The sequence below is a fragment of the Euprymna scolopes genome, chromosome 6 (genome assembly GCF_053919585.1).
Source record: "Euprymna scolopes isolate OS-2025 chromosome 6, ASM5391958v1, whole genome shotgun sequence".
Classification (NCBI taxonomy): domain Eukaryota; kingdom Metazoa; phylum Mollusca; class Cephalopoda; order Sepiida; family Sepiolidae; genus Euprymna; species Euprymna scolopes.
In genome coordinates this window covers 7,078,193-7,099,874 of record NC_136487.1, presented here as the reverse complement: position 1 = coordinate 7,099,874, position 21,682 = coordinate 7,078,193, and the positions used below count along the sequence as shown (strand labels likewise).

The window sequence follows — 21,682 nt, the reverse complement described above, 5'->3', positions numbered from 1 at the left end:
AACTTTGTGTCTAACTTTCGTGCGGAGGCAAGTAATTAGAAACAAAACAGATTTTTAATTACCTTCCCATGAGAAAAAAAAATTAGATCACATTTGATTTTGATAAAATACAGTTTGTTATTATACAGACAAAATAAAAAATTGGCAACACCAAAGAATTTTTTGTTTTTTTAACATTAGGTACGGGCAAAAATGGGCGGACAAAAATGGGGGACTTAGTTTTGAAAGCCGATTTATCATAATTTTTTTTTAGGTTCCCAACTACTTTTTGATTGTATTTGAAAGATTAAGAACTAAACTTTATTTCCAAAAGGAAAAAAATATTTGTACACGTGAAAAAAAAAAGTTATAAAAATGTTTTTATGGCGAGCTACCCAATTCAGCTAAATTTTGAAGTTAAATAAATTCATTGTAAAAAAATCCTTTAAAAAGATAAATATTAGTTTTCTGGGTCTATTTCCAAGATAATTAGTAAAGTCTTAAGATATTGAATTAAATTTAAAAAAAAAAAAAAAAAAAAAAAAAAAACACTGTTTGTACAATACATCAATTAATTAGCCTAAAAACCGAGTGCTTCTGGCGTTCACAAAACGCAACAAACTAAAGTTTTGTAAACACAAAAATTACAAAGGCCCAAAATTTCAGGCAGTCGAAAGACTGAAAATGACGTCATGTAATTAAAAGGGAGGAAGTTCTCCCTCCCCCTCCAGTCACGCATCCGTACATTTCTTTGAACGTTTGTATTAATTTTTGCATTTTTTTTATTTTTCTATGTTCCTATTTTTAAATTAATTTTTTTTTCTTAATTATTGTTCAATATTATATAAAAAATATGTTATGCTGAAAGTTTCATATTCTTGCGAGCAAGGAAATTATTAAAATCTTGCATATAAAAATTATGCGAAACCCGTGATTAAAAAAAAAAAAAAAAAAAAAAAAAAATAGAAATATTTTTTGCAATTAAAAGCCAAGTACGTCCAAGGATGGAGTACTGTTGCCATGTCTGGGCAGGAGCTGCTAAAAACAGTCTATCCTGCCTTGACAGAGTACAAAATGGACTTCGTGGCTTAGTGGGGGATGCCCTTTTCTCTACCCTGCAACCTCTCTCCCACAGAAGAGACGTTGCGAGCCTATCCTTGTTTTATCATTATTTCCATGGCAGGTGCTCGTCTGAACTCCAATCTCTGGTGCCCCCTCGCCAATCTTTCACGAAAAACACCCGTCTAGCTGAATCCACTGTGAAAAATTTCCCCCCACTATATCTGTGCCTAAATCAAAACGCGGATTCCATGAACAAAGCTTCTTTCTGCCTGTTTCCCACCTGACTACAACTTGGATGTCTTCAAGTCCAATGTTAACAAATTCCTAATGAACCGCCCCCTTAAGTAAACACTTCATCAAATCTCCACACTAACGTAATGTACTTGCAATAACCCTTATCCCTGAGTGGCTTCCAGGCCTTGATAAGTGGTGATCACTGTAAAAAAAAAAAATAAATAATAATTTTTTTGTGAAAATATTAAATAAGCAATGGTGATATCGGTAGTTCGAAAAATTCATTTTTCTTCGAGTTATATTGAATTCATTAATACGGATTTGGGAGCTTTTTTGTAATGTTCCTATAAAAATTATTTTATTTTATTGTTACAAATTACGATGCTTTATTTATATAAAAAAAACAAAAATAAAGTCTTGCGTTTTTTATTTACTACTGAAAACCATAACTTTAGTAAAGGTTTTTTTTTTTGTTTGTTTAAATAAAATAATACATTTCCACTAAGATTTAAATAAAAATAATTAATTCATTATATTCCGCGATCTTTATTTGATAAATACTGCAAATTTAATTAAAATTGGTTAATTTCCTGATTTTTGGTGATTTTTAAGTAAAGGGAGGGGTCAAAATGTTTATACATTTTGAGCATCGGCATTCATTTTGCCCGTACCTAGTTAGCATACACCAAGTCATTTATTTGATTTTTACATAATGGGATTATGGAGGAGTCCTTTAACCCTCTAGTGTTGTGGGGGCTCTGCATTATTGTATATAGCATTTTGGGGGCAAGAATAGTCAGGCTTCAGAGCACATAAATTATCACCCAATTTTAGTACTGACTCAATATCGCTTAACTTTGTTGATCTAATGGTACCCAGGGTATCAATGTGATTATGATGTGTGATTTTTACATGAACCAATATAAAATAGTAAATGCAGTATAAAATTAAAATAAACAAACCTTTAAAATCATGCCATACATGGGTTAATCTTTAAACAGTTAATTATGGTTGTCTTTATTGTTCCACTCGTGAAGACAATCTGAACGATTACAATATCGATTTAATTATAACATACTAACCAAATTAATTCATCACCATGGCATTCCCCAAAAGAGAGTATTACGGCAAAATCATGTCCCCATTCCCAAAATAGTAAGATATAATAATAACCTTCCCCACAATCACATTAAGTCAGAATCATTATCTCCTCACAAGACCACATAAGTCATAAAATTGACCATCTAACAAGCCAACATTCTGTTTCCCCACAAGAGCACAGTAAGCGATAATGATGACCTTCCCTTTTCCACAAGAATTAAATCGTAACCCCGGCATTGTCACTCGACTATAATAAGCCATAATCATGGTATTGTGAGAATAATATCCAAGATGAACCCGGTAATTTGCATCATCAAAATAAAAATCAAAGTCCATTTATGTGGAAGCCAACTGATCCCCTTGATAATGGCAAAATTAAGTTGTTTCTTTTTTTATTTTAAAAAATAAAACTAAAAAATGTGAACTGCATACGTTTGTCTGCAGTTCACAAATATAAAAACAGGTGCAGGAAAGTTACTTTTCATCGTAAATTAGGATTGACCACTTGAATGAAACCGATTTACTTAAAACCTGTTTTAAGTTCCTTTTTTAAATCAACCAATGAAATCCTGTTAATGCTTTCCGGTTGAATACAATATAGTAGACTTCAAATTCAATGTAAACAAGTTCGTGTTAGCCGTCCCTATAAATTATAAAATCCTACCCAATTTACACAACGATTACTACACTACCACCTTACATTTATTAACCCTAATCCTCGAGTGGTCTTTGGGCCTTCATAAGTGGTGACTCCCATGGTTAAAAAAAAAAGAAAAATACGATATACGAAAACCAAACGATATTCAAAACCAAACAACATTATTCCATTTCCCTTCAAACAACTAAAATTATAGCAAATGAATTTCGATTAAAAGTGGACAATAAAATCTCACTAGATATTGAATCATTAACATAATAGCAGGGTGATCTCGTATTGGCCGTTTATTAAATACAAAAAAAAACAAAAAAAAAAGAAAACATTGGTATTATTTGGATTCACGGACTACTCTCCAGGTGTATCTTGTTGAATGTTTCTGCCAAACTCAGGAATTTGGACAGAATTTCGAATTAAACCCTTTATTTACTTCACTGGAATAGCATACTCTTGTTCCGTCATGACTCTATACAGGTCCTAAATAATTCACAATTGTATTTTTTTCACTCGCCCACATTGAGAATTGAACCTTCAGGAGAAGGTCACTTTTACAATTGAGTACTCTAGCCACTGAGTAACGGATCATAACTGATGGAACAAGAGCATGCTACCCCCATGAAGGATTCCGTTTGAAATTCCGTCCAAATTCTTAAGTTCAACAGAAACATTTCCGAGTTCGGCAAGATATACCTGAAGATTGGTTGTTGGTTGTTTTTGTTTTACGGCATATCAACCCTTTTCAGGTTATTTAACGCCGAATCCAGTTATTTTGAAGAAAAATTTTTTAATAGAATATATTTGTTGTTTTCAAGTCAGTTTCTATTTAACCTATAGTTGGGACCCTAACAGGTACTACCACTCCGGGTCAGAGTGAACCTGGGAGCAATGGCAATTAAAGGATGGCTCTACACTCCCCAAAGCCCGCAAGCTGGGGCCTCACCACTGGATATAGTTTAAGGTCATATCCAGGACCTATACCTAAAGAACGTTGGAGATTACATCGACTGAAATTTTGTGAAAATCACACTCAAGATCAGAACAGTAATCCGATGAATCCAAATAATACAAATTACCAATTCATGTCTCAAAAATTAAAAATAGCAGCATATAAATTCACTATAAACTATGAACACAATGTATAAATGGCCGCCAAATACGATTTTAATGTTTTGTCCAAATCAGACACTTCCTTGGATTTTCTAGAAAAAAAGTTATTTATATTTTATAAATATGCCTTTATTTATCCTTTTAAAACGTGAAAAAAAAAATGCAAACGTTTTACATTAATGATTTTTCTAATATCTAAAAATTGTAATAAAACACAGATGAGGGACCGACCCTTGCTAAAGTGGAAATGAGAAGATAGACAATCTTGATTTAGAAATTGGAAGGGCAATAAAATATTAATTTTTTTTTAGTACTAATAACATTTAAAATTTCATTTTAATTATTACAGAATATTACATTGCAATTTTATAAGAAAATTGCAATGTAATATTGGAATTCACCGAAAGAGAAAAAGCATAAGATGAAATAGAAATAAAACAAAGACAAAGAATGGCCGCAAATGTTTTTGATAAAAGTAAAAAAAACAAAAAATGAATTAGGTTAATGTCAAATGTTATGCACACAACTTGCAGAAAATGGCAAACCACAAGAGACTGGAATGTTGTCTGCTAATGGAAAGGGGGAAAGGAAAGAGTGGAATTTAAGATGAAGATGGAAGTCCTCCAACGAATCTTAGTATGAGAAGCTGATATGGTCTTAAGAAAAGGGAGAGGGTAATAAGTGATCCAGAGGAACTACCGGAATGGTGGGGTGGGGGGGGGTTAAATCCAGATTCCCGTTGGTGACAGCATTTGCTCAATTTGATAATTAGTCAAATACCAAAACAAAAATTTGCTAATAACAATTACCGTTTCTACTCAAGATTTTGGAATTCAATTTCAGTGAATAAAAAAAAAATAAGATAAAAAAATGGCATCAATATAAAAATAAAAAAATGGCATCAATATAAAAATAAGCTTGCAGATCAGTTGAACCGTTTTACAATATATTCTATATATTTAGATTGTTTAATGCTAAAACAATATTTTGCATACGATTCATTGAATAAAAGTTGTTTTGAACTCGTATCCAAAAAGATGCACATAGGTTTTCCAACAGTATTACAGTGTAAATTAATGCAGCCTAATCAGAATCAAACAGATCACATAGTCACAATTAGTATCCATTGCCCTACTATAAACACTTCATATAAACATTTTTTTTCCTTAAAAAAAAAAAAAAAAAAAAAAAAAAAATGGCTTCATCATAACAAAATTTATTGACTGTAATCATTTCATTTTCTTTTCGAAAAAAAAAAAAAAATGATTAATTTTTCATAACATGGAGTTTATGCCATATATCTACATTATATTTCTTCTTGTCTGTTCTACTTTTTTTTGGGGAAACCGAGTCGATCCGACTGAAATTTTGTCTGGACCTTTGTTATGATAAGGTGTAGCCAACTAAGCATTATGGTATTCATTGGATGTACAGTTAATCAGCACAATACCATATTTACTCTAGAAATTTTATTGGAACCTACTGAACCGAACAAGCTAAATTTTGTATCGGCTTTTGTCATGATAAAGTATAGCCAACTAAGTACTATGGTATTTATTCAATGTACGGTTAGGAATTCATAAGGATTAGTCACCACACTGCCACATTTACTTTAAAAGTTTGCCATAAAGTATTCATTCTAAGTCAACGGACTATAACTTTTGCCTATTTTTAAATGGGCTAAAAAAGTCTAGTAACATGTAGTGAAGATGATTTTTTTAACGGCAAATATTGTTCTGCATGATAAGATTTCTTCATACCATTGCAGTGACGAGATCTGGGATTACAAAACATGCACGCACAAAATCTAGATTAGCGTTCAGAATTTAGTTAGGAACGTGTTTTGGAAATTTAAACGTGTTTTACTATACAGGTTGTCAGTTGATTTGCAAATTAAATAAAAGTCGTTTGTCATTTAGTTAAGGAATGTGTAAAAGTTAAGGAATGTGTAAAAGTTAAGGAATGTGTAAAAGTTAAGGAATGTGTAAAAGTTAAGGAATGTGTAAAAGTTAAGGAATGTGTAAAAGTTAAGGAATGTGTAAAAGTTAAGGAATGTGTAAAAGTTAAGGAATGTGTAAAAGTTAAGGAATGTGTAAAAGTTAAGGAATGTGTAAAAGTTAAGGAATGCGTAAAAGTTAAGGAATGCGTAAAAGTTAAGGAATGCGTAAAAGTTAAGGAATGCGTAAAAGTTAAGGAATGCGTAAAAAGGAATGCGTAAAAGTTAAGGAATGCGTAAAAGTTAAGGAATGCGTAAAAGTTAAGGAATGCGTAAAAGTTAAGGAATGCGTAAAAGTTAAGGAATGCGTAAAAGTTAAGGAATGCGTAAAAGTTAAGGAATGCGTAAAAGTTAAGGAATGTGTAAAAGTTAAGGAATGTGTAAAAGTTAAGGAATGTGTAAAAGTTAAGGAATGTGTAAAAGTTAAGGAATGTGTAAAAGTTAAGGAATGTGTAAAAGTTAAGGAATGCGTAAAAGTTAAGGAATGCGTAAAAGTTAAGGAATGTGTAAAAGTTAAGGAATGCGTAAAAGTTAAGGAATGCGTAAAAGTTAAGGAATGCGTAAAAGTTAAGGAATGCGTAAAAGTTAAGGAATGTGTAAAAGTTAAGGAATGTGTAAAAGTTAAGGAATGCGTAAAAGTTAAGGAATGTGTAAAAGTTAAGGAATGTGTAAAAGTTAAGGAATGTGTAAAAGTTAAGGAATATGTAAAATAGCAAAAAACAAGCAAACGTGTCTCCACTACCAATCACAAACAGTTCCTCTTATCACCATGGTGACGAAAATTACTCAGACAAAAAGAGGAAGTTCAATGCAGCATTCTTTCTCTTTCTGCTCCATGAAACAGAAGATTGTAATGATGTCTACCATATCCAGGTTCAAAGTGTCCCCCGACAAACATTCACACTGCATATATATATGTAAACATCTGAGATATATCAGTGAATATCTTTTGGAGATGAGGATTTATTATTTATTGGATTATTCAAATTACTGTTTTCATGTGGAATTTTCACGTTTCAGTCGATGTAACTTCTGGCCTTCTTCAGGTATATCTCGACAAACTCGAGAATCTTTCTGTCAAATTCAGAAATCTGTATGGAATTTCGAACAGAACCTTTTATTTAATCTACGGGAGTAGCAGGTTTTCATTCCATTAATCCTGACTGGGTAGAATTCCTAAGTGATTCGCAATTTTATTTTCAGTGTCACCCGCACTAAGGATTGAACCATCAACTTCCAGAAGAGTAAGTTTTACAACTTAATTTTACCAACTACTTTACCCACTACACCACAAATCCTTGCAGGTCAACAAGATATATTTGAAGAAGATTGGCGGTTACATTGACAGAAATGATGTGAAAATAAAATTCATGGTGAAAACGGTAGTCCGAAGAATCCAAATAATATATCGTTCTTTTTACATGACATGTTGCATTTTTTTTTTTTTTTGCTAATAAATTTACACTTGAATATTATTACGTTATATATAAAATACGTATTAGATACGTTTTGAAGCCAAAACAATGCATTATAACAAAATAAACAGGTATTTATTTTGTTTGAAATTTATAAACATATTTCGAAGATACACTTCATTAGTATGTCTTTTTTTGCCATGTTGTTGTTTGGGCATAGAATCAGTAGAAGTCCGTTTGTTGTTTGTACGGTAGTCTTTTCAAATGTCGGAACGGTGCGTTGGTCATGCAGAATTCACGTTAGGGTTTGTGTTCCTTGATAGAATCTAATCTAATACGTATTTTATTCAAACTCAACCAGCGCTTCTATAAAGGAACTCAAACCCTCAACACTATTACTTTGTTTAGTTTTGATGAATTACCTCCCTTTGTATTGGCAGTATCATCCTAAAGGACAAGCTGCATTATCCTATAGATGTTAGAGTATGATAGGTTCATTACTGAAATTCTAGCTGAACGTATGAAAAGAAGCTATGAAAGGTTAGTAGGTCTTAGATGCGTTGTCAATTGATGAGGGAAAATGCCCAAGAGAATGAGCTCCTGTGTTGGCTCATATTTAGCAATATTAAAGATAATTAGCATTTAGCAATAGCAGACAGAATCCCAACGCAATTTTCTTTTTTGACACATATGTTGTCTTCTGCACAGTATACAGTCTTGTAATTTTGATAAATTGAGTATTATTTTTTTTCTAAAATGACAAAAAAAAAAAAAAAAAAAAAAAAAAAAAAAAATATGTTATGCTTAAAAAACGATTGTTCAAAATAGGATTTGAGCAAAATATGTTACAATAATTGAAAAGCCAGTCAGATCTTGTCTGGTTTGAAAGAAAGAAAACAAAAAAAAAAAAAGAACCAGGTATTATGCTGACCTTTTGGTGAAGCTCGTTAAAGGGAATTCTAAGTGCAAGAGGGTAATTATTTGTGACAAAGTAATTGCTCTCAAAAAACATGACTCGTTTTAGTTTTTGCTTTGCTTTTTTTTTTTTTTGTCTATTAATTTCATTACAGGGTGGAACGATAAAATTGTCGCCCTAGAAAAGATGACAGGATTCCATTTCCATTTGATGAAAATTGGTTTGGTTTTCTATTTTTTTTTTTTTTTGTTACAGCCATCTACTAGTTGGCCAGTTGTGTACAAATTCCAAGAGTAATAGGAGCATTCTATCATGTTTGACACAATGTTTAACAAGCGAGATCAGAGATGTGCCACTGTACAACTCATGCTTTCTACCGATCCAAGTTATGACAACAGGATCCTAGCCAACACCCTCAAGATGCATCGTTGATTGCCACGAATAATAGAGACATGCCCAGGGTGATGAAAACAAAGTTTCCAGCCACAGATATGGTCTTTATTGTGGTTTCAAGTGAGACACATCATGCCACCTCACATCTTCGAAGTCGGCTTGAAAGTCAACACCAAAGATGTGCTGACGAGTGTGATGATCCCCTGATGCGATCAGGTGGCCGCCAGCAGACTGAGTCTAGCAGCAAGACTCGGCTTCAAAAAGAGTGCTACGGCTTTGTACCCTTCTCTCATTGGCCCCACCTCTTCCCTCGACCTGAACCCACTGGACTACTTCTTTTGGTCGTACGTTGAGAACATTACTAACATGACCCATCACAACACCAAAGCCGGCCTAATCGCCACCATCCGCCGTATATTCGCAGAGCTCCAACGGGCGCTTGTGGAAAAGGCATGCTTCCAGTTCTGGACCCGTATCGAGGTGGTGACTGAGGGTAAAGGCGATTACAGTGCATAGATGTCAACTCCATAATCAAGTTACTCTAATTGATTTTTTTCAATAAAAGTTAAAATAAAGCTGCAGTGTTTTTTTTTTATTTTAGGGCGACAACTTCATCGTTCCACTGTATATAAACGCCCCTACTCTTTCCAAAATCAGACCCAAATGATTTTTACTGTCGAATGAAAAAAAAAAAAAAAAAAAAAAAAATGGCTATTATTGGTGCTTGTCCAGAATTTCCCCTATATTAAAAAAGAAAGAAAAGTTTGTATCATGTACATATCCATGATAGAATGAAAATATCGTATTCCAAAAAGTCACATAAATTGATCAAGTGGTTAGATTTTAAAATAAGAAAATCAAAAGTCATGGCTAACCAAAGAGGGACTGTCGCATGAAGCCATTTTGAAAACACACGTAAACAACAATGGAGATAACATAATTCAAACATGCAAGATTTGTGTTGTAAGGTCTACAAATTCCCATTAATCGTTTAAAAATTATTTTTATAAAAATAAAACTACTTAATTTACGTGATTTTTGGAATATATTTTGTCACAGGTATGTACAGCATAGAAATTTTTCTTTATTTTTAATATGGGATAATTCTGGGCAAGCACCTATATTTATTTAAAAAGAGGAGAAAAAATTGATATTGGAATGAGTGGAATCAAAGATTGGCATTACTAAATTCTGTCTTTAAAATATTGTGTCAAAGAATGAGAGTTCAATATAGAAACGTTTTACTTCGATTAAAATAAAATACGCATCAAGTGCGCTTGAAAGCCAAATCACAACGTAAAATTAGGAAAATAAACAAATATTTTACTTGTTTGAAATTTATCACAAATATATTTCGAAGGTAGCCTTTATCTTAAGCGTGTTTTTTTTTCTTTTTCTTCTTTCTTGCCATGTTGTTAATTTGGAGAAAGGAGTCTGTATAGAGCCGCACGTTGTATCTGGCGGTTGTATTTTGAATTGTTTGATGCATTTGATGCGTATTTTATTTTATTCAAATTAAAACGTTTCTATATTGAACTCTCATTCTTTGACGTTATTCTCGCGTTGCCTGCACACAGTCCAAACAATTCAAAATACAACCGCCAGATACAACGCGCGACTATACAGACTCCTTTCTCCAAATTAACAACATGGCAAGAAAGAAGAAAAAGAAAAAAAAACAAAGAACACACTGAAGATGAAGGCTACCTTCGAAATATATTTGTGATAAATTAAAACAAGTAAAATATTTATTTTCCTAATATTACGTTGTATTTGGCTTTCAAGCGCATTTGATGCATATTTTATTTTATTGCTTATTTGTGTTTAGTGGTCTTAAATATGAAATGTTTTTTGTAGTTTCTTTTAAAGCATCTCCTTAGAATGCTCATTCTACATATAAGTTTTGGTCCAGAGTGTCTATCAGACCAATCATGAACCCTTGAACAGTATGAAGAAACTGCTGACACATCTAAGACCTACTAACCTTTCATAGATCTACGTTCAGCTAGAACTTCATACTGCAACATTTATATAATTTTGATTGTTGTTTCTACTGTATTTGGCTTCAGTAGTATTAGTTTGTGATAGTTGGATTCTACAATCACATTTTCAAAATAGAAACAAATATTGAAGATATTTTTGTCATTCATTTAAAAAAAAAATTTTTTTTTTTTAATTGTAGCAGTCTTTTTTTCTTTTAAGAGAAAGATGAAGTTATTTATGCCAAAAGGAATTTTAATGCAAAACAACTTAAAGCCCTCTCACCCCCACTAAGCCACAGTTCACGTCACCGACTTATGATCCGAGTTATGCAATGTAATTTAATCTGATTCAGATTTTGAAACGCATCTTGCATGTTATTTGCGAACCACTTTCAAGCTTAAAGACATACAAGTGATGCAACTCTCACTTTCAAAACAAATTCACATTTTCATTAAATAATTTGAAGCATTTTTTTTTTTTACATTGCACTATTTTTCTTCTGATAGCATTACGAAAGTGCGTCAACAATAAAAAGGGCAAAATCGAAATTGACTGGAATTGGGGAGAGGATATCACTAATATAATTTGTAAACTGGGAAGAAAAGAGGAAAGAAAAACGAACATTCTGAGGATAAATATTCGGAATGAATAAATTTATCAATGCAAATTTTTTTGCCTCTTCCCCCCCCCAGTAAGCCCCTCCCCTCCCCACCCCACCTAGAAACCGACTCGCTTGTTTTCGGTGGGTGAAATACCCTCAGAAAAACAGTGAGCAGCCTTTTTCTATACTGATTGATTTGGAAGGGTCATACTGACCATTTACGATATTCCGTTTGGCTGTTTATACTGCCTGCTTTTTAGCAGACCGACCCCCTAAGTGATGGAATTGAAATTGTTTACTAATGTAAATAAAAAAACATCAAAACCCGGGGACAATGTTAAGTCAGATCGCCCATAGTGTGAATGCAGTATTGTAGTGACTGAAATTAGTTTCAGAGAATAGACCAAAAGAATGATTCACAACATCTACCCAACTCGATTTGACCTTGTGCCACATTTGTTGTGTAATTTTTTTTTCTCAATATTTTGTGTAAAAATTTATTGTGGTCATTATATGCGAATATAATCAATGCAAATGCAATTTCAACGTTAAGCATGGCATACAGATAATCACATTTTTGAAATGTGGAAAAAAAAAAAAATTGTATCAACACGCTCCAACAAGGATAGAATAATTTCCTTATTGTACAATATTCATTTCTTCATGTCAGTTCAAAACGTTGAAAACATTTTGTACTTATCTTTTCTTATGATTGTAATCAGGTTATCCGGCATTTATTGTAATCCGGAATCAACAGCATCATCCAAACTGATGAAGATGTTACACTGGCCTGATATTTACATCATGGCAGAAAATGTCTCTTATTAAGTAAATTTATCAAGAATTACCAAAATATTAAATGTTCTTGTAGAACGAGTGTAAACAATCCCAGTTTCTAAAGATAAATAGAATGAACGTCTATTAATAAATAAGCGGGTATTGAGTGCTTAATAACGAGAAAAGAAAAACTTTCACAAACTTTTTCAGTGCGATCATAATAAGCAAAGCGTGAAATTAAAACGCAGGAACTGAATCTGCGTTATTTTTAAAGTATACTGAGATTTTAAAAACAAAACAAACGAATTTCAGTAGATGACGGAGAGACATTGTTATCCCGCATAATCACATGCAAAACCAGATTCAAGAAAAAGATGACATCATCAACATAATCAAATTCTGTCCATTCCATCGTTTTCAATCCTCACATTATTTCAAGAAGTTTTTTTTAAACAACTACTATAATATAAAAACAGTGGTATTTTAAAGTTCACTTTGTACCGAGGTAATTCTTTAATTTTTTTTTCTTTGCTACAGGATGAAACGATAAAATTGTCGCCCTAGAAAAGATGACAGGATTCCATTTTCGTTTAATAAAAACGATTTTCTTTTTTTTTTTCTTTGTTGCAGACCATATATTAGTTGGTCAGTTGTGTACAAATCCCAAAAGCAATAGGAGTCTTTTATCATGTCTGAAAGTGACACACTGTTACACAGACAAGATCGGAGATGCGCCACTATACAACTCATGCTCTCTACCGATTCTAGTTATGGCAATAGAACTATTGTCAGCACCCTCAAAATGCAAACCAGGACGGTTCAACACTTGAGGGCATAACTCAATAAAGTTTCTGGTCATGGTTATGGTCTTTAGTATGGTTTCAAGTGAGGGACACATCAGGTCACCTCATATCTTCGAAGTCAACTTAAAAAAGTCAACCTGGACGTGCTGAAGAGTATAGTGATCCCCTGGTGCAATCAAGTGGCTGCTGGCAGACCCTGAGTTTGGCAGCAGGACTCAGCACCTACCCACGTCCAAAGAGACCGAGGCTTGACTTCAGAAAGAGTACTAGGACTTTGTACCATTCTCTAACTGGTCTTGACCTGAACCCGCTGGACTACTTTGTTTGGTTATACGTCAAGAACATCACTAACATGACCTCTCACAACACCAAAGCTGGCCTGATCGCCACCATCTGCCAAATATTAGCCAAGCTCCCGCCAGTGCTTGTGGAAAAGGCATGCTCCCAGTTCCAAACTAGTATCAAAGCAGTGATTGAGGCTGAAGGTGGCTACATTAAATAGATGTCAGCTCTACTACATAAATCTCACCTGTCTGTTTAAATGTATGTTTGTATGTATGCCTAAAACTTTCGACAGAGACGATGGATTTTCACGAGATCGGTATCGTTTTGGAACTTGACCCTTTGGACAACGAATACCGAAAAATTGGTTAAAAACATTAATTCCTTCACCTACAACTGGGCACTTTTCTACATGGAGGGGTCGCTTTTTTCAGATATTTTTGAAAGCCATCCTCTCTTTTCGATTAACTAGCCTTTTCCAGTTTGGCGATAGACATAATGGCAAAGATGTCACTTTTTTTTTTTACGTTCTTTTCCTCCTTCGCAGTAATGGGTTCGACCCTGCCTGCCTACTACCACTTTTTTTTTTTTTGCTCAACACACACCTACAAACACCCAGGCAACGCCGGGCACCCAGGGTAGTTATATACATAAAAGAAAAAAGTTAGAGTATAGATTTTTAGGTGGAAATCTAGTCATACATGCTCAAATTTTATTCGTCTGTAGCTCAGTGGTCTTCTCACTCAACATGAGAATATAATTATTTTTTTTTACTATAATGATTAAATACCTACAGACACTAGTGTTTCATCCTTTCAGTAATCTTCAGTGCAGGGCGTCACAATTAATACCAGTCGACAGATTACAAACTCGGGAACACGAGCCATCTCTGGCTCGATTAGCAAAGACCATACCCATTCAGCTACTACTAACCACGTGAAATAACGTCGAATTTAAACATTTTAATTTTAAATGTTCTTTACATCAGTCAGAACGTGATCTAATCGTTATATGATGATCTATGCATATATATATATATATATATATATATATTTGGAGGGAGGTCAGCCATAATTTGTCAAGAAATCACTAATTTCAATGCATTCCTTCTGCTCAAAATTTCCTTTGAAAATTATTTTACGTTTAAGCTTCTCTTTGGACTAAGGAAGAGAAGGACAAAAAATCGGAAAAGAGGTTTTAGTAGTACTCTGGAGGCCTCCTAATTTTATTTGTGTGGTTTCAGTAGCACACTAAAGAGTAGCAACAAATGTTAAATTAGTTTTACATTTGGTAAGCAATATATAGGGATCCAAATATGCTTTGATAATACAGTTGCCTGGGAAAAAGAATTTTGTTTTTTGGTTGTACAAAAGTCATAGTAGTAATAATATATCATATTTGGTAAACAGTATAAGTTAATCCAAAGCATTTAAGATTAAAGATAGAGCAGGTGTGTTTACTCGGCATTGTGCAGAAATCAGCAATATCTTAGATTGAGCAATCCTACATAGATCAAGTATTTTTAAATAATTTTTTTTTATTTTGTTTTTTGTACTTGTGAGTTATCACATATCAAGGCCAAAGGCCACTCAAGGATAAGGGTAAATGAATGTAATGCGGTAGTGTAGTAATCAATAATGGTGTAAACTGAGTAGAACTTGATTATTTATGGGGATAGCTCAACAAGAACTTGTTTACATTGGATTTGAAGCCTACCATGTTGTATTCAATTGGGAAGCAGGACAGCAGGATGGTGTTACTCGGGAAAAAAATTTCACTGTATTTCGTTATACTATTGTACTCTGCATTACCCAAAGTCAGTGTTCAATATCTTAGAGAAGATGTGTGCAATAATACAGTAGTACATTTTTAATGTGGTATATATATATATACACACACACATACTTGATAAAGAAGAGAAAGACAAGATTCTAAGCGTTGCTGAGAAATATACTAAAATATGTTTTATTATATTATTAAGGGAGAGAAGGGAAGATAAGAATTTTTATATTGCTCGAGAATAAAGTAACACAAATATAGATTTTTTTTTGCGAGGGCAGGAGTAAATGGATGTGAAAGACATTGTGTTGCAATAATTGAGGAGCAATAACTTTGAAACTGAAAACTAAAGTGAATACATTATATTATTTTTATTTTCAATACATTAAAACAAGAGAGGAATGGGCTGGGCAAAGGTGAAAGCAGGGGGAAGGTAACACAACAGGGGTGGAGACAAATTGAGAAAGATAGCAAGGGGAAGTTTTAATACGAAGATGTTACATACGCTTTTTAACCTCTTCAGCTTTTTTTTTGTTTTTCACCTGCTCAGTAGAGCTGCTAGTATATATATAAAGTTCAAGTAATGATTTTTTTTAAATTTTTTTAAAATTTTTTTAATCAAAAGATTTTCATTTGTTTTAATGGATATCTTGGACAAAGAAAATTTCAGAGAGAAGCAACCAAGGGACCAGTGATCGCAGCAACAACCCAACACTGAGCAGTATATCACACTTGCACAGTTACAATGCCAACAATGCATGTTACAATGCCACCAATGCATGTTACAATGCCGACAATGCATGTTACAATGCCAACAATGCATGTTACAATGCCATCAATGCATGTTACAATGTATGTTACAATGCCAACAATGCATGTTACAATGCCAACAATGCATGTTACAATGCCAACAATGCATGGTACAATGCATGTTACAATGCCAACAATGCATGGTACAATGCATGTTACAATGCCACCAATGCATGTTACAATGCCACCAATGCATGTTACAATGCCGACAATGCATGTTACAATGCCGACAATGCATGTTACAATGCCATCAATGCATGTTACAATGCATGTTACAATGCCGACAATGCATGTTACAATGCCGACAATGCATGTTACAATGCCACCAATGCATGTTACAATGCCACCAATGCATGTTACAATGCCACCAATGCATGTTACAATGCCACCAATGCATGTTACAATGCCACCAATGCATGTTACAATGCCAACAAGCTATACAAGCACAATACTCACCAATTATCCCGTTATCAAAAGAGAAAAGCAATGGCTAAAAAGAAAATAAAGCTGTACCCGTGCCACCTTATGCCATTTAGTTCAAGAATGAAAGTTCTTCCTCACCATCTGTGCAATAGATTACAAGAACTGACAAATAGCAAGACAGCTAATAGCATCAAACACAAGTAATGCAAACTTCTGGTAAATCCGAATTCTTCTGATATATCCCAAAGTGAAAACAATCTCAACCACATATATAAGAATCTGATTATTTTTGTTTATATAACTTCTAGAATAGAACTTTTTCTCGTCTTTGAATTTTGATCTCAAAAAAAGATAAAATTTTGGGAAGATAAAAACGGAAGCTGAGTACAAAATAATTTTGACGATTAAGTTTTTCAATTTTTGTGATGGGGATTATTCGTGTTATTTGGTTCTTTGGATTACTGTTCTCATCTTGAGTGTTATTTTTACAACATTTTGGCTGATTTAACCTCCGACCTTCTTCAGTGTATCTTGTTGAACTCAGTAATCTGCACAAAATTTTGAATAGAACCCTTTACTTAATCCATGAGGGTAGCATGCTCTTGTTCCATCAGCTACGACTGGGTAGAAGTTCTAAGTAATTCACAATTGTATTCTGGAGTATAGTCCACACCGAGGACTGAACTTTCAGCCTCTAGATGAGTTACTTTACAACTGAATTTTATCAAATACTTTATCTACTACACCAAGGGTCATTGCAGAGATTACACCGGCTGAAATCTTGTGCAAATAACCCTCAAGTTTTGACTAGTTCAAATACCCATCATCTCAAATTGTCATCAACTTAAAAAAAAAAAAAAAAAAAAAAAAAAATGGGACCCTGTGGGGTTGTGTATAGAGGCATTGAATCTCTATGGTTCCAGATAAGCATTGTCTGAAGATAGCAGTTTCAATCTTACTCAAGCAGGTCAGAGGATTAGTTGGTGAGACAACAACTATGGAAGGCAGTAATTACTAGGGACACAGTTACGAGACTCAGCACTCCTATCCCGTCACAGTTAATTACCTGAAGAGGGCCACAGGATGAGTTGGCCGAAATGTGGTGAAACAACAATTATGAAGATGAGGATAACTGTTAGCAAAATTCACATAAAAAATGCTTTTATATTAAACAATAATAAAAGTTTACTCTTTATTCAGTAAATGTTTTTGTAGAAAAAAAAATATCTTTAAATAATAAATTTAGCAGTAATTAACACAGGGCTCTACATTTCAAGTGAAACGCATTTGCGAGTGATTTTTCTAAGTGGCGACTAGAAATAATCCTATTTACAATGCCTCCCCACAGGACAGAGTTAGATACCAGGGTCGTTTTTTAATGTGGAGAAAAGGAACAAAAATAAAAATTGTCTCAGTCGTGAAGGATTTCTCCTCCACTGACAGAACAAGAAATCTGAAGAACAGATACTACACTTTGATCTTTATATTTAATTTATTTCGTTTAAAGAAAAAATTACAATTAAAAAAATTCCAATATAAAATTAAAACATTTAAAAAAGTAAAATCTCCAAAAGACAAAACAAATTTAGGCACAAGGCCCTATAAGATCTGGGGAGGGGAGTGTTGCAGGGTCTTTGTAACTAAAGTAAAAATGGAGTCTGTGGCGACTTTACTCTTGACTGGCAACATTTACCACAATACCCCATTCACTCTGTGGAATCTAAAGCTAACTAATGAAAAACCCCAGCGTTTTTGCAAAAAGGATATATATATACAATTTCTGTATGTGTGTGTGCGCATTTTTTTTTTTTATATTAAAGTGTGTGTGTGTGTGTGTGTGTGTGTGTGTGTGTGTGTGTGTGTGTGTGTGTGTGTGTGTGTGTGTGTAAAAAGTTCAATTCATTGGAAAAAATAAAAAGTTCTTGAATTTGGAAGAAAAATAGTTCGTGTTGGGGAGTGGGGAATATAGAAAAAATGTACAAAAAATAAAATTGCCTAGTGCATTGTTAGAAGGGTCCCTCCCTAAGCTAATCTAAGTAGTTAGATCGCCTACTGTTTTCCGGGGCACCGAAAACAAGCGGGGAGATCCCTAATGGGGATTGGGAGGACTTCATATCGGGTGTTGGGAGTAAAATACACTTTGATCTTGTCCCAAAGGCCAGGCGACTAGAAATAATGAAACGCTTATCTTTTGGCAATTGTATTTCTTTCTGACAATCTTCCAAAACTCACTACTCAGTGAAAAATATCTTTTCAACTTTTTTTTAATAAAACGAACAAAGTTAAATTATTTAAACAAAAAAAAGTTTAATAGAACAATTATACTCATTTGTTTTTAACGAAGGCTGTTTAAAAAAATATCTGAAGAAATTAGAATATTTATACCTTCAAGTATCAACATAAAAGTTGTATATTTAGAACTAAAGAAAAACACAAAAAATCTATATAATGTACATACTCATCATCGAACGAAGATGTCATATTCTAAAAATCATATGGGTTTTGCTAGTAACTTTTCTATTTGGCTAGTAAACGAAAACAATTAGTTGTCAAAGGTCAACTAAAGATAAGTTTGCCTGTGGAGCCCTGTAACATTTCATTAAATTGAAAAAAAAAATGTACTTGTATACAGACACAGTGGATATCAATAGTAGAGGTGATATGGTTGTTTTGTTTTATGGCATATCAATCTTTTTCAGGTTATGTTTCAAGATTTTATCTTCAAATATTTATTTATGGTGTTTGGTTTGGTTGTTTTGTTTTACGGTATACTGACAAAAGGGTCAGTATACCGTAAAACAAAACAACCAAACCAAACACCGGTTATTTAATGCCAACCACAGGTTATTTAATGCTAAATTTATTAATTTTGGAAAAAAGTATGTCTTAAGTTCTTTATATTCAAATATTTATTCATAGTGTTTGGTTTGATTGTTTTGTAGAGAAAAGGTGTTTTAGTAGAACACGATCAAGTTTTGCAATGATAAAAGAAAAAAAAGTCAGAAAGCAGAGTAAGTAGAGGTGATGTGTATTCGTTGAAAGAACTTTTATATTTTTTGACTTATTTTTGCAGGGGTTTTCTTCTTTTGTTGTTGTTTTGTTTACATTAACATGTTTTGAAGTTTTTTTTTCTCTTTTTCCATGTACAGGATTTCACATTTATTTAAATATATATTCTAGGCTTACACTTCCATTGTCACGGCTAGTTTTTATGAGACTAGATAAGTATTCAGGATAGAGGGAAGAAATAACAGGTTATTCCATGCTTTTCTTACTATATAAGTGTTGTTATTTCCAAAAATTTACATGAAATAATTGACAGAATTTGATAAACACCAGATTTTAAAAAAATAAAATAAAACTCACAGCACATTAGTAAGTGAAAAGTATATTTTGTATAAACGATTAAACAATGAGAATTGAAAATAAAAAGTAATGTATAAGCCAGATTAAGTCACACTTATATAATCAACAAAAAATGAAAAGGAATACTGGTCATGTTTTTTGTATGAATCTTTTAGAGTGTAGAATTGACCAACAGACAGACAAAAAATGTTAGATTATTATATAGATTTATATACAACGTCTGTTTCATGTACTTAACGTGTGTGATTTTCAAAGAATAAGATAACTGAGTTATTCACAAACTTTCTGTTTGGCTCATGGCCAACATTTCTTTGTGTCTTTAGCATTTTGACCTAGATAGAACAACATACTATATGCCAACTAGATTCAGAAATAGACATCAGAAACTTTTTTTTTTTTTTGAGTTTTGTAGTGTGATCAAGGTGTAGTGTCTGTTCTGTTTCCCAGTCAGAGGGGGGGACAAAGTTCTCCTGAACTGGGGCAATTTTTGTTTCTGTCCAAACTCAGAATGCTTCGTTTTAAGGAAAGCTATATCCCCCACCCCACATAAAAATATATAACTTTGCCCTCGTAGGGAATAGTAAGTAAATATGGTCACCATAGAAATGCACAATTGTGTGTGCGTGTAATTATGATCCTTCTCTGCAATTTTTCAGATTTGGTGAAAAATAGTCAAAGGCCAAGCATGGGGTAACTGACGGAAACCTTCATGACGTTTCTGAATTTTTTAGATGACGATTGGTTATTTGTATTATTTGTATTCATCGGACTACTGTTCTCATCTTGAATGTCATTTTCACAATGTTTCGGTTAAAGAAGCAGCACATATACTGGGAAACAACCAATTACTAAGTACACCTAGTACAGAATTGGTACTCTTGCATAATTTGACCTGAATTCTTGTGAATTCCCGTCAAGCATAGATCAGGCGAGACCATCAATTATCGGTGTCAGCTGAGCGTCGTAACAGATAATAAAAAAAAAAAAAAAAAAAAAACGGAAAAAATATAAATAATCAAAAATAATTTTTAAAAACTATCTTGAAAAATGAAAATATGTTTATTTCATTTTAGCATTTAATTTTTTTTTTTTTTCTTTTTTGGCAAAATATTTATCAACAGAAAGTTTGTTTTTTTTCTCCAAGAAAAGATTTTTTAACTGTAATTGTTAGATATAAGTACAAGTTTTTTTTGTTTTCTTTTTTGTAACCGTATTTTTTTTTTTTTTTATCTTCAAGACTTGTTGTTCAGTCAAGTTCTTTTGGTGGCACTGTCCATTTGTACATCTCCAGGAGAAACCATCCTTTACACACAATCTATTTTTTAAGCAAACATTTGTGTTTACAATTGTTGCACTTCATTTTTTGGGACAGCAATTTCTTCTCCTGACAATATGAGATCGTCTGCATCGATGTTTTCATTTCTTTTTCTAACATGGATAGATTTATTTTCTTACCTGTCATTTTTCTGTTTGACGAGTTTGAAAATATATTTGTCAGCATTTTTCTTTTTGTTGGTTTAGTCGCTTTCTTACAATTCGAATGTCGTCTGCTTCCATTTAGATAGCACTTTTTCATTGGTTAATCAAACTCCCAAAATTCAATTAAAAAATAAATAATAAATAAATAATAAATAAGTAACTAATCAGAAAATAAAGTCACCCCCACCCCCTTAATATCACCTTAAAAATTACTAAAAACATAACAGAAAAAAAATTAAATAAAATAAAAAGTCTAGTTAGCATTTCAACAACGCTCGTCTGACACCGATGATTGCCAGTTTCGCCCGATCCATGCTTGACAGGAATTCAAGAGAATTCAGGTCAAATTATGCAAGAGTACCACAGAATTTGATACACGGAGAAGCAGTAATTATAAATAACAGATAATATATACTGTAATAAGTAAAAACAACAATATATATATATATGTATACAGTAATATCATATTAATAATTATTAGTAATAGTGATATTTACAACTAGAAATAAAAATAGGTTGAA

The 21,682-nt window shown here is 33.0% G+C and overlaps 1 protein-coding gene across 2 annotated transcripts in view; it reads right to left on the bottom strand.

Annotated features, from left to right (window-relative positions):
- The window catches only part of LOC145277483 (uncharacterized), a 138,569-nt gene that overhangs the window by 49,067 nt on the left and 67,820 nt on the right, over positions 1 to 21,682 (bottom strand). The window lies entirely within an intron of this gene.